Raw genomic sequence first — 14,020 nt, 5'->3', positions numbered from 1 at the left:
GCATCCAGGCTTGGCGTCTAAGAGCCACACCTGTGCCTGCGGCTCTACTCGCTCCATCCGCAGCATAAGATATTAGCCGCATGGAGGAGTTAGCAATGGAATTGAGGGTTCCTAGCTGCGAAGCAATCTTTTCTTGGGCCCCTGCAGCTGTAGGATCCTGAACTACTTCTCCCAGCTCCTTGAGGATATCTCTTTGGAGTCTGGTGAAGTGACATAGGTAATTCAGCGAACGCATAGCAAAGGTCGCTGAGGAAAACATCCGCTTACCGTACCTATCCATGGTCCTAGAGTCCTTATTAGGAGGATGGATGGGCACGGAAGGATCTGCAAGTTCCTTTTTGGTGGCCGCAGCCACCACCATGGCATCAGCGGGGACACCCTTGGTAAGGAATTGTTTGTCACTAGGGGCAGTGATAAATTTAGAAGGCCTCCTAGGGACTGGCTCTACAGAGTCAGGAGCTGCCCACGCATTTCGTGCAATAACCTGCATCAGGGGGTCGAAAGGCGGAGACACCCAGGAGGTGGAGGGCTGAGATCCAAACGCCTCTAGGTATACTGACTCATCCTCAGAGGGATTGTTGGTGGGCCAGTTTCCCCTCTGTTTCAGAAGTTCTAGGATGTCTGAGAAGGAGACATCCTCAGAGGGGGATCTAGGGGATCCCTCTGACTCATCAAAGTCAGTATCCGAAGTGACAGACTCGGGAGTCTACATGCTTCCTCTTACAAGTCCTCTTCCTAGGAGGATCTCCCGAAACATCAGGGGAATCCTCGGAAGAGTGGGAAATTCCCAATGGGGAAACCTGAGGCGGAGGATCTCTGGGTCCTGTAGCAAGAGAAGTGGCAGAGATGTCAACAGGTACTATAGAGGGAGGAGCTACGGGAACAGACTGCTGACTGATACCAGTGGCCAGTACACTCTTCATCACCTCAAATGCTCCCCTCCCAGGCAGGTCCGAGAGAACCCGCTCCGAAGAGGTAGGAACTCCAGGGGCCACCGAAAGGGAAGTCTCCGAGGCAGATGTCGGAGCCGAGCTCACCAAGGCCGAGGCTCCAAGGGGAAGAGCGGGCTCGGACAAGGGTCCGATGCCACTCACCCCCTCGGAGGAGACCATGGAAGCCCGACCACCGAATCCCTCTAAGGAAGAGGAGATAAGAGTAGAGGCTGAAGGAACAGAAGGGGGTATCCGTCCTCCAGCCGTAGCAGTAACCATGCCTGAAGACTCCAACTCCAAACTCTGGGGTAGAGTTGAAGGAGGAACTGTAACGGGGTGTGGACCAACAGTCATCTGCTGAGACGGACTGTGTAACATTTGGGCCAGTACCTGTGACTTGAGTAATCTACTGACCACTCTCTCTAGGTCATGATCTGACAACCTGGATGACCTTGAAGATCGGCTCCGATGGCTCCGTTCCGATAGAAGAGGCAAAGCCGGAGCCGAAAGTATCGGCTCCAAGGAAGGAGACCTCGACCTCTTCCTGGAATGAGCCATCGGAGCCGATACTACAGATCCTGTCGGCGCCGACTTCTCGGAGCCAACAGAACGTCTCGATGTATCGGCTCCAGCCGGAGCCGATACAGCCACCAAAGTAACGGTGTCGGAGCCGATCGGAGCCGACACCAATGCCTGTGCCACATGGGTGTCGGAGCCGATCGGAGCTGACATCGAAGTGGTCAAAATAGGTTCGGCACCGATAGCCATCGGTGCCGAGTGCTTTGTAAAGCCAGAATCGGCTCCAGCCGGAGCCGATCTCGACTCAGTACGAGTCGGAGCCGAGGCCGCAGGCTTAGGAACAGAAGCCTGGGCCTTGGAAACTCTTGCTGGTTTTGATGGAGCCGACTTAGCCGGAGAGCCCTCCGGCTTAAGAAGGCCCCTAAGAACCAGTTTGTTATGTCTCTCCTGCAGGACTCTCTGGCTGAAGGAGTGACAAATAGCACAGGAGTCCTGCAGGTGAAGAGGGCCCAGACAATACAGGCAAGAAGTGTGACCGTCTGTCAGAGACATCTTCTGACAGCACGAGTCACACTTCTTAAAACCTGAGACCCTCTCCTTTGACATGGTGCCGAAAAACACACTCACACACACCAGTCAAATTAACTTAAATAAAATACCAAAAAGGTATTGTATAAAACCAATACACACACACCCTAACAGGGGGGGGGATAGGATAGGGTTTTAAGATAGACTAACTAAAAATTAACGGAGACAGGAAATTTCTGTCAGAAAAGGTATAAACTAGAGTTAAAACTATAAATATAAAGTTTTTTTTTTTTTGACTAAAGGGGCTTAAAATCACAAAAGTGAACAACTTACCAGGAGCTGGCAAAAAGAAGACCTCCCAAGCGAAGCGGCAAACGAGATCTGGGTACTTACTGCCTTGCATCATGGGATATGGGGCTGCCTCGAGCTGGTAAAAGGAGTTCTCGAGCTAAAGCAAGTGCCGAGTCGGAGCCGAGGATCAGCTCCGAACCCATCAAGCAAGAATGAAGGCGAGATTGACAACTTAACATGTATAGTTTTGTATATATATATATATATATATATATATATATATATATATATATATATATATATATATATATATATACTACATAACATTCTATACTTAGATAAGTATAGTTGTATAGACATTCTATACTTAGATAAGTATAGTTGTATGAACATTCTATACTTAGATAAGTATAGTTGTATGAACATTCTATACTTAGATAAGTATAGTTGTATGAACATTCTTTACTGTTGAATCTGCTGCATGTTTAGCCAGCAGTTTTGCTATCATAGGAATGATTTTTTTTTATTTAGGTGGGGAATATGAGAAAGAGGTTGTCTCCACTAAATGCAAATTTTGCAGGGTCACTAAAAAGATTTAAGTTAACATACTGACTATGTTCAGCCTTTTTATGTGTCTCTTTTGAGATACAGTTGCAACATGTACACCTCAGCTAGAAAATGTGTCTTTCAACTATTTTTTTTATATATACGTTTTGGCCAGAGTAGAGCACTGATCTCCTTTGACCTTTTTCAGAAAAAGTCCAGGAGCACTGTCTGGTTATGTGACTTGCTCAAAGTCAGGCAATGGATTCTGAGGAATCAAACCCTGGAACACTGGACCACAAGAACCAGCTTGTTAACTGTACCTTAATCCTCTGCACTAAATGCTAGCCACTTCTAAGTCTGAACTAATGCAGTAAACAACACAAAACATTATATTAAGGAAGTATGGACACAAGCCGGTGGCAGGATTAAACATTCAGAGAAAAATATTACTGGACAGCAGAATGATACTGTCTCATAAAGTCTCCTCTCTGGCCCTTAATGTGGGTCAGAGCTAATGTGGATTGGCTGACTCAAGTCTGATTGACCCAATGGATGAGGAAAAGCCATGGGAGCAGCCGATGGCAAGCTGTGCACAGAAAAAAGTGCAGCAAAAAAGTGCTCTCACTCTAAGTTGATGGATATTGCTAGAGTATATGTTCTCCTTACAATAACAGAGTTTGTGTCTATATAACATTACAGGGATTCATAAGAAACACAAAGGCACACGTAACTGGTAAACCACTTGCTTAGGTGTACTAAAGATAAAAATGCAGAACCACAAATGACAAACAAAAAGGTGTATAATAAACCATAAATAAAACAGGTGTTCAATCACTTTCATCTCTTCTAAAATGGGACATCATCAGAACCATTTGAAGCAAATAAAGAAGAGTGCTTCATACAAAGCATTTAAAACCATGTGACCCACCACTCAATTAATTTCATGCCATCTCTTTAATATCTCTGCCTCGTTCCCCTCGTTCCTCAAGTTTGTAAAAGACTTAGTGGCCCTTTGAGTTGTCATTGCTGGCAAACCTACTTCATCTCCTAGAAGGAGTTTGTACTTTCTACCCCACTGTTCCAAAACTCCCTCCCCTATTCTAAAAAAGAAAATCTTGGGGGTAGTCTCTATCCTGAAACATTTGTATAAGTTTACCAAGTTTTAATTTAAAGGCCAAAACATCTGAACTCATCCTAGCTGCATGTGCAAGTTGGCCCTTAAAAATATGTTTCTTAGTATGTCTTGTATGGCAGCTGTTAAATTCCAAATAATTGTTTGAAAATGTTGGTTTTCTAAACACTCTCGCACTAAAGCACCAATTGATAACATCCTTTGAAAAAGTAACATCCAGGTAGTTGATAGAATCATAGGAATGTGTAAGGGCAAATACCACTGATAAATGTAACGAAGTCTCCTTTACTTGTCCCCTATCTTTACACAGTATAAAAATATCATCGAGGTATCGCAAATAAAGGGTCCAATGTTCTTTAAAACTTGAGTTAAAAATACGTCTGTTTTCCCATGCCCAAACAACAATGTTGGTGTAAATAGGGGCAAAGCTTGCGCCTATAGCCACACCCTTCACCTATCTAAAATCTTCTTCAGATGTAATATAATTGTACAAAATGACTTCTATAACTTATATTACAAAGTTAACTAATGTACTGCTCAAGATTGTAAGGTGAAATACGGCTCTGTGAAACAGTTCTAAGCCCTCTCTATGTGGAATTGATATAAACAAGTCCACCAAATCTATGGTGCAAAAACTGCAGGTGGGGCTATAAAATTCTTGTTTGATTGTGGTTAAAAAATCCCAGGAGTATTTTAATAAATATTATATCAGTGGCAAAGCATTCTTAAGTAATCTATCAACAAAGACTCCCAGAGAGTAGATAGAACTATTGTGAGCAGCCACAATAAGGCAGTATGGTGGATTGTAAATATTCTTGTATACTTTGGGAATACCAAAGACAGTTGGAATAAGGCAGTGTTCATTTACTAGAAAGTTGTAAATTTCTTCATTAATAGCATATTGGAAAAGTGAATATTACAGAAACAGTTGTATTTTCCTGTGAGCAACTGAAATTTCATTTTTAGATAAGATTGTAAACATTCTTGTGTACTTTGGGAATACCAAAGACAGTTGGAATAAGGCAGTGTTCATTTACTAGAAAGTTGTAAATTTCTTCATTAATAGCATATTGGAAAAGTGAATATTACAGAAACAGTTGTATTTTCCTGTGAGCAACTGAAATTTCATTTTTAGATAAGATTGTAAATATTCTTGTGTACTTTGGGAATACCAAAGACAGTTGGAATAAGGCAGTGTTCATTTACTAGAAAGTTGTAAATTTCTTCATTAATAGCATATTGGAAAAGTGAATCTTCCAGAAACAGTTGTATTTTCCTGTAAGCAACTGAAATTTCATTTTTAGATACCACTTCATATTTACTAGGGTCATTCAAAGAGTGGTGTCTGATTACCGTAGTCACTCCTATGTGCTATCACTATACCACCACCTTTATCTGGCTTCATGATCCCTAAAGACTCATTAGTCCTTAAGTCCTTCATAAGGGCCACCTCCTCCCTAGTCATGCTATAAAACATTTTTTTCTGTTCATTAAATTTGTCATAAATGTCATTAGTACAAATCCTTTCAAAACTAGAAATGGTGGGGTACAGAGGTAGATTAAAAGTAAATTTTTTCTTAACGCTCTTCTTTATTTGCTTCAAATGTTTCTTATGAAGTCCCATTTTGGGATGGACAAAATTGCTTGACCGTCTGTTTTATTTATGGTTTATTAAACACCTTTTTGTTTGTCATGTGTAGTTTTGCAGTTTTATCTTTAGTACACCTAAGCAAGTATTTCACCCACTACATATGTATTTGGTTTCTTAGTTTCACTTTTTGGCTGCACAAATTAACTGTGTTTTTGGTTCCCATTACATGGATTAGTGTCAATAGATCAATGTTAGTTTCATCATTCGCAAATCTACCAAACAAATTTAGCCAAAAGCACTTTCGTCAAAATTCTAAAAAAAAATGTATCCCCGTGAATTTAAATATCCCTACTCAAAGGTCACACAACAGTGGAGAAAAGGAAGTCTGCCACTATCAGTGAAAGTGCTTTAGGTTAAATGTTTTCATCCAATTTGTGCTCGACCAACCTATCTTCACAAGAATTACGCATTCTTAAATGACATCAGGAAGATGAAAATCTTGTCTGTAACATAAAATCGGGCAGCATACTTCCATTAGGTTGTTTTGGAACATAACAGTTTAGAAAATAATAACCATATAGATGGATGGAGATACATTACTAACACAGGAAAAAAATTAAGATACTGTGAAAAACATATATTATTTTCAGGTTTGTGTGCCCTTTAAATTCAGACCCTTTCCCAGTATTGAAGCACAGCATCACTTGCAAGTATTACTATAAAAGAAAATATCACAACCATGCATTTGCATAGGAAAGCTAGCTGGCTTCCTATACAATATAAAAGGGGAAATTATTTTAAGCTCTTTTTAACTACTGCTTGCTAAGATTGCACCTGCAGTTTTCATATAAAAGTAGCTGCTTTGTTTGAATGTGATTAACCTATTACTATCACGGTCTGTTTTCCAGTACCTCACCAAAGCCTGTTACAAAAGGACTTTGCATGGACTAATAAATAAACAAATCAGAAATCTATCCTATTACCCCTGCAACGTTTGGTCGGCATAGTACTTAAGTTGCAAATCAACAGTATCATTCAAAAGCAGAAGAGGCTGGCCAGGTACTGATAATGAAAGAGGATTATGTTTCCTGCATTTGTTGATTTATCTTCACATGCTGTCAGCACTCAACAAATCAGATATTTAATTACAAAATTGAATTCATCTTTAGATTTTCATATTTCCCAGTAAACATGGGCAAATACTATGTATTGTTTTTCAAATAATACTACACAAATTCGTGAAATATGACATTTCCAAAAACACTGCACTGTTCTTATTTTGTAATCCTAGTTAGCAATGAGTAGCTGCTAACAGAAGGTCATTATGTCTTCATGAGCAGTATCCATTTCTCATGCTGGACTTCTTATTATGGTGGCAATTATCATGTCAATATAGATTTGCATACCTTTCCTGTGTCATGCTATTTCAATTTACAATATTTTACAAAAGATTTATTCCTTATTTCATTACCCAAGAGGGCTGGCCACAGTAAACCACATTCAACTATAACCCATGTACAAACAAACCAGAGAATATAAAAATGCATTACAGGATAAACATAGATACACAGAGGTATACATCATCTAACATTAGTAGTACACACGTTACTAATAGATGTAAATAGGTACCGTGTATGCATAAGTCATGTTGGTGTGCAGTCCAGGGAGTCATCAGTGAAATTTTCAGTTTAGTTTGGCTTTACCCCTTTTGAAATAAAGTATGCTGATGAAATAAAACAATATAGGTTCATAGGTGTTTACTAGGCTAACAACAACAAGGGCCTTTTTAAGCCTAGCCATGCATCCAAAATCTCTGACATGTTCTGATACCCTTGATAAGTGTAAGCATGGGCCTGGGAGATGAACCATTTACAGGTTGCCTGATTGCATTAGAGAAATATGTGCCAAACCAGGGATGAATTTCCATTTTCCAAACTGATTGTCTAAGTTGCACTTGAATTGGGTTAGGGAGGAACTCTGCTTCACATGGATGGGGAGCCTGTTTCATAGATGGGATGGTCTCTGAGATACATATCTATCTCACCAGCAGGTCCTATTTATATCACAGGCAAGGATTAAGACTTTAGAATGGGTAATTCTGGTACTGTTTGTTTTGTGGATATGCAGGAGGTCCATCAGAGGGGGGTCTGACAATGTCCAGTATGCCAGGCATAGATCTCCCCTCAAAAGCCTGTAGGAGACAGAATACACAGATAAGGCCTTGAGGCAGTCTGCATAGGACATACTACTTATGCCCTGTACACTTTTAGTAAGAAACCTCCGTGGATGTTCCAGTTGTTGGATACGCCTGGATAGGTACATACCAAAGGAGGCATTGTACTCAATAATAGGTCTGATGAATGCCGGATACAGTGGAACAATGACTTCCTTGGACTTAGATGCCATACCTTTGTTCATACGTTTTGCAAAATAGAATGATTTCCTCACCACTGTAGACATGTGATGATCAAAGGCTAGATTACTACATATATGTGTGCCCTAAGTCCCTGACTACTGGTTCAACTCTAAGGGGTGTGTTGTCAATATGATAGTTACCAGGGATGGATGACTTCCCAAAGGGTACTATTATGCATTTCTTGGCATTTAGTTTTAGTTCATGGCTTTGATACCAGTTGTTTGTCTGTGTCAGTCCCTCCTGGAGAACACTGGCATTGGTGTGAGACTCAATGACAGCTTCTAATTTGCAATCATCTGCAATTTAGTCAGCCAGAGATCACTGACATTGGCCTTGACTTCTGAGAAGTAAATGCCAAAAAGGAGCAGTCCAAGGACCGATCCCTGAGGGACTCCACTTGTGACTGGCCTCTATGTAGAGGTGGACTCTCCAATTCTAACTTCCTGGGTCTTGTCTGTGAGCCAGTTGGCTATCCACCGGGTGACATATGGGTTTGTACCTAACCTCTTGAGTTTTTCAACAATCCCCGAGTGGGGTACTGTGTCAAATGCCTTGGCCAGGTCAAGGTAGGCAGTGTGAATGATTTTGCCCTCATCCATTGCTTTGGTGACCATCTCAAAGAAGTCCACCAGGTTGAGTAGGCATGATCTGCCCTTGACAAAACCAAACTGGGTTGGGTCCAGTATCTGGAGGTTCACTATATCTCTGTTGATCATCTCCCATGATAATTCTTTCCATGGCTTTACATATAAGATTAGTGAGGCTTATGGTTCTGTAGTTTCTAGGGTCTGTAGATGACCCACCTTTGTGCAGAGGGATGACTGTTGCCTTTCTCCATTGTTTGGAGGCTACAGTTACATAGAAATTCCAGAGGCCCTAATAGGTCATGTTTCATACTATTTAGAAGGCATCCTGGGATATTGTCTGGGCCCACTGATGTAGTGTTGTTGGTCTTATAGAGAGCATTAAGGACCTGTTCCCTAGTGATAGTGGGGGGTTATATTTCATGATATTTCCTGAGGGAAGGTTGAGGGGGAGAGGGGAGTAAAGTTGGAGTTGAATTTATCAGCCAGGAGGTTTTCTATATCTTCTGGCTCAGTATAGGTGGCTTCCTTTACAATGAGCTCTGCACACAGTTATGTATTGCTTTTGAGGTTGTGGACATAGCTAAATAATTCTTTGTGGTTGTCCTTGGACTGGGAGGCCAAACTTATCTCAAATTTGTCTTTGGTAGACTTTATTTTTCCTCTGAGTTATTTGTTTAGTTTGAGAGTGCTTTTATCCTGCTGGGTGCTGTACCTCCTAATTTGTGCCATGATTTTCTTCCTCCTGTTATACATTGATTGATATTTGTGATTCCACCAGGGTGGCTTGCTTTTTGAGTTAGTTCTGTACTTCTTCCTGGTGGGTACAGCTGCCTATTTGCAGCTGTACCCACCAGGCATAGAAAAAAAGTATAACAATTAAAAACATTACAATATGGTGACCTGCATGCTAAGCCTGATTTAAAACATTGGCTGGGATTCAAAACCATTAGTACAATGTTTTGCAAGGAAATGGTTAAGTGGTTGTTGTGTGCATAAAGAAATGGGAGGAGAACAAAAGAAAGCCTGATTTAAAACATTGGCTAGGATTCAGAACCATTTGTACAATGTTTTGCAAGGAAAATGGTTAAGTGGTTGTTGTGTGCATAAAGAAATGGGAGGAGAACAAAATAAAACTTGTCATACAGAACCATAACAGAGAAGAAGTCCATAGAGCCAAACTGTAGTAAGCCTAGCATCATATTCTACATCAGCCACCAAAATATACCACAATGAAGCTAGCTGCCCTTAGAATCCTGGCTAGATTCTATTCCAAAGGTGATCATCAAACCCTGCACCTTCTGTCTATCAGGTAAACACCTTAACCATTACATCAACTCCCACCACATAATGCCAAGCATAGACAGGAAGTATTGCCTACCTGATAAGAGCAGCAACACACATCCAGTACTAGTCAGTGCATGTTGCGGTCAAAGAAACATATATAATAATGCGCATACCATCCATGAATTCATCTGCAAGACAGAACAAGGGCAAGAAGCAACGAGAAAACAAATTAAAAATGTTGAAGAAAAAAAAAGATTGGTATTACAACAGCTAGCCTAGTTATCATTAAACTGTATTGCTAAAACACATGAACATCTACATACAGGGTTATATCACAAACCTCTGTTATAAATGAAATCATCATCATCAGCCACCTTTTTTACGTTTTTTTCTACATAAGGTCGGGGTATTGTGTTAACTGTTGCCAACTCTTTCGATTCAGTGCCACACTCCTGTCATCTTCAACACTCATGCCTGACTGTCGTAGATCTTATTTTACACAATCCATCCACCTCTTTGCTGGATGTCCTTACTTCCTCTTATCTTCTTCCTGTCTGTCCCAAATCTTTCTCACCAGATTGTCTTCTGCTTTTTTACAGATGTACCCAAACCACTGTAATCTGATCTCTTTGATCTTTCCTGCAATTGGAGTTACTTTGGCTTCTGCTCTTATGTCCTTATTTCTTCATCTGTCCCACAGTGTGCATCCTACCACCTTTCTCAGGTACTTCATTTCCATTACCTCTAGCCTCTTCATCTGCTCTGCCTTTACTGCCCAGGTTTCTGTACCATACAGTAGTACTAGTCACACCACTGTCTTGTACACCTTACTTAGTACTAGTCGCACCACTGTCTCATACACCTTGCTTTTCAGCTTCTTTGGAATTCTTCTGTCATAGACTATACCTGATACTCTATGCCAGTTGGCTGCAGCCCCTCTGATTCTAGCTTTGACCTCTTCATTCAGACTACCCTTCTCCTCAACCACCCCCCAGATACTTGAAGCTGTTTACCTGTTCTACTATCTTCTCTTCTATCTCTATTCTCAGCTTCTTCGGATTTCCCCAATTTGCTGCCATAACCACCATATTACCTCTGCTTAGTTTCATCCCGTGCCTTCAGATTTGCATTTCATTCTCCTATCCTTTGCTGAAGTTCTAGCTCAGAATCTGCCTGTACTGCCATATCGTCTGCATACAGCAGCTTTGTTGATCTGTCCCCTCCAACTTGTTTGCTAATGTAGTCAATCACCAGTATCACAGTATCAAAGCTGTGGGCTCAGATCTGAACCCTGGTGTACACTCACTCCCACTGGGAACCCCTCTGTGAGGCCAAACACTGTTCCTGCTTTAGTCATTGGGTCCTTGTACATAGAATGCAGTAATTCTACCAAAGTTTCTGGGACCTCAACCTACCACAATACTGCCCAGATCAGCTTCTTGGGACCTTGTCATATGCTTTCTGCAAGTCTAGGAATGTTCAGTTGGACTCTCTTCTCACCTCTAGCTTCTTCTCAAGTATCTGTCTCAATGCAAACATCGGGCCAATTGTGTTACATCCTGATCTGAATCCGAACTGCTCATCTCCCATCTTACATTCTATTACTCTGCATATCCATTTATCAATCAGTCTCTCCAGAACTTTTATGCAATGTGGTAGGAGTTTGATGCCTCTGTATTGCCCACAGTTCTGGATGTCCCCTTTGTTCTTGTATGGCATGAGTATGCTTATTCTCCAGCCATCTGGGATACACCTTTCTCTCCACACTGCTATTAGTACCCTCAGGAGCCATTTCTCCTCTATCTCACCCAGCATCTTTATCATATCTGCTGTGACCTCATCTGAGCCTGTTGCTTTCTCTGACTTCATCTTCCTTAGTGCTGTTCTTACTTCTTCTAAGGTGGGCTCCTCTTCTTCTCTCATCGTAGGCTGCTTCTGGGGCAGTACATCTTCTGTGGGGTTTTCTTCATTCAGAAGCTGCTGGAAATACTCCTTCGATTCCTCTGTACTGGTGAACAAGTTGTTGCTGGCATCCCTTATGAAGGGTGTCTGACTATCCTCTTTATTTTTTCTTTGTTAGCCAACCAGTAGTCTTTCCTAGCCTGGTCTGTCTTTTCTATCTCTCACTTCTTCCTACACTCCTTCTTTCTTTTGATGACTTCCTGGACTTCTGCATTCCACCATCAGCTTTCCTTATGCACCTTATTTCCATACCTGGCTTGACCGCATACCTTTTCTGTAGTCCTAACACATGCTGTTTTTAGGCGCTGCCACTCTTCTTCAACTCTACCTATTTCCTCTTCTTCTTGGGGTACTAGAGCCCTGAGTAATTCCTTGAACTGCTGTATTTTCTCTCTTGTCAACTTCAGGTCTTCATACTGGTCTCTGATGACCTTGGAGCCTTCTCTGACCACTGCTTGCAGTTGATTGTGGCAACTAGTGGTTTATGCTGTGGGCTGACTGTTTTACTGGGGATGACTTTGAAATCATGGATTCTACCCCAGTGCCTTGTCCTTACTAGCTGGAAGTCTACTTGGGTAGCATTTTGGCTACTCTTGTATGTGATCTTGTGACTGTCTTTCTGAACCATGTGTTGGCTACTGTCAAGCCATTTGCCAGGCAGACGTCTAGAATGGCTTCTTCATCTTTATTCCTGTTGCCTCACCCATGTGGACCAAGGCAAGTCCTCATATTCTGTTCTGTCTGTCCCTATATGTGCATTCAAGTCACCCATTATCAACACCAATTCATGTAGTCCTGCTTTGTCTAGTAGGTCCTGCAACCATGAGTCTGTCATTAATTCTGATGATATTCCTCACTGCCTTCTGAAGCCTCTCTCTCACCACAATTCCTCCACCATTTCTAGCTTGTCCACCACCGCAGTAGTAGAGTCTGGATCCCAAGCCAAGTGGCTTTGCTGCACTGCCCTTCCATCTCATCTCTTGGATACATAGGATGTCCAGCCTCCTCCGTATCATCATGTCATCCACTTCCAAGCTGCATCCTGTCGCATTAAGCATAGCAATTCTCAGTTCATGTTTGGCAGGTTGGTTGGTTTTACGTCCAGCTTTTGCTCAACAGAGCTATCCCAGGTAACCCAGGTCAACTAGACACCGGCCAGCCAGCCAGTAGCTTAACCCAGGGCTGCTGGGCTTTATGGCAGGTACACACTGGCCAGGGGCACATATACCCCTCCCACCATTAGGGTCCTAGTGTGTCAGAGTAGGCCAGGTCCTCAACCCACTTATCACCGGTAACTACCCATGCCCATTTTTGATGACATAGGTTCATAGGTTCATAGGTAGGTACTAGGCTATTGGCCCTAGGGCCTATATAAGCCTAGCCAAAGGTACCCTGGCTTTTGCCACCCAAGAAAATTATCTTCCTGTGCCACTGTCGAGCAACAGAAGTGATCCCCCAGGGTGAATTTCCTATCTCCCATCCAATCATCAAGCTTTTTCTTGAACAGTGCTAATGAGGAGCTTTGCTTGATATAGATAGGTAGTTTGTTCCAAAGTATGGGAAGTCTCTGGGACAGGAATCTATCCCTCCAGCATGTTCTGTTTATTGTGGTGATGAGGTTTAGGTCCCTAGAGCGTGTAGCTCATAGGGATTAGGATTTCTTTAAGTGGAGCATGTCTAAAAGATCTGGGTTTGACATAGCTTTGTGTGTTAGGCAGAGATCGCCTCTGAGTAGGCGATATGCAACAGAGTAAAGCTGCAGTTTTTTGAGACGGTCTGCACAGGGCATCTCTTTGAGGCTGGTAATCCTCTTTGTGAGGTATTTCTGTGGCCTTTCCAGTTGTTGTAGATGTCTTGTGAGGTACATACTAAAAGGGGCATTGTACTCTATAATGGGTCTAATGAGTGACGAGTAGAGGGGAACAATGACCTCTTTTTTCCTGGATGAGAAACCTTTTGTGATGAGGTGTGCCACATAGAAGGATTTCCTGACTACTGTGGCGATGTGATTATCAAAGGAGAGACTACTGTCCACCTGTGTCCCAAGGTCTCTTATCACACTTTCGGTGTTAAGTAGACTACCACCTATGTGGTAGTTCATGGGTACTGAGTTTTTACCAAAAGGAATGACAATGCACTTTTTGGCATTGAGCTTGAGGCCATGGCTTTGACACCAGGCATCTGTCTCAGCAAGGCCCTTTTGTAGGATGTCCACATCTTTTGGAGTTTTGA

The 14,020-nt window shown here is 42.0% G+C and overlaps 1 protein-coding gene across 2 annotated transcripts in view; it reads right to left on the bottom strand.

Annotated features, from left to right (window-relative positions):
* TMC5 (transmembrane channel like 5) overlaps window positions 1–14,020 on the bottom strand; it is a 1,577,296-nt gene that overhangs the window by 1,414,610 nt on the left and 148,666 nt on the right. The window contains exon 2 of one of the 2 annotated variants that reach the window (XM_044089737.1): window positions 9,921–10,014. The exons of the other annotated variant lie outside the window; for it this stretch is intronic. The gene's annotated coding sequence lies outside the window, so the exon portion shown is untranslated. The remainder of the gene's footprint in view (window positions 1–9,920; window positions 10,015–14,020) is intronic. 2 annotated transcript variants of the gene reach the window in all.

Source organism: Protopterus annectens, chromosome 12.part0, assembly GCF_019279795.1.
Source record: "Protopterus annectens isolate FY-2018-M chromosome 12.part0, PAN1.0, whole genome shotgun sequence".
In the NCBI taxonomy this organism is placed as follows: Eukaryota; Metazoa; Chordata; order Ceratodontiformes; family Protopteridae; genus Protopterus; species Protopterus annectens.
Note: the sequence above shows the minus strand (reverse complement) of the source record. Positions and strands in the feature narration are given on the sequence as shown.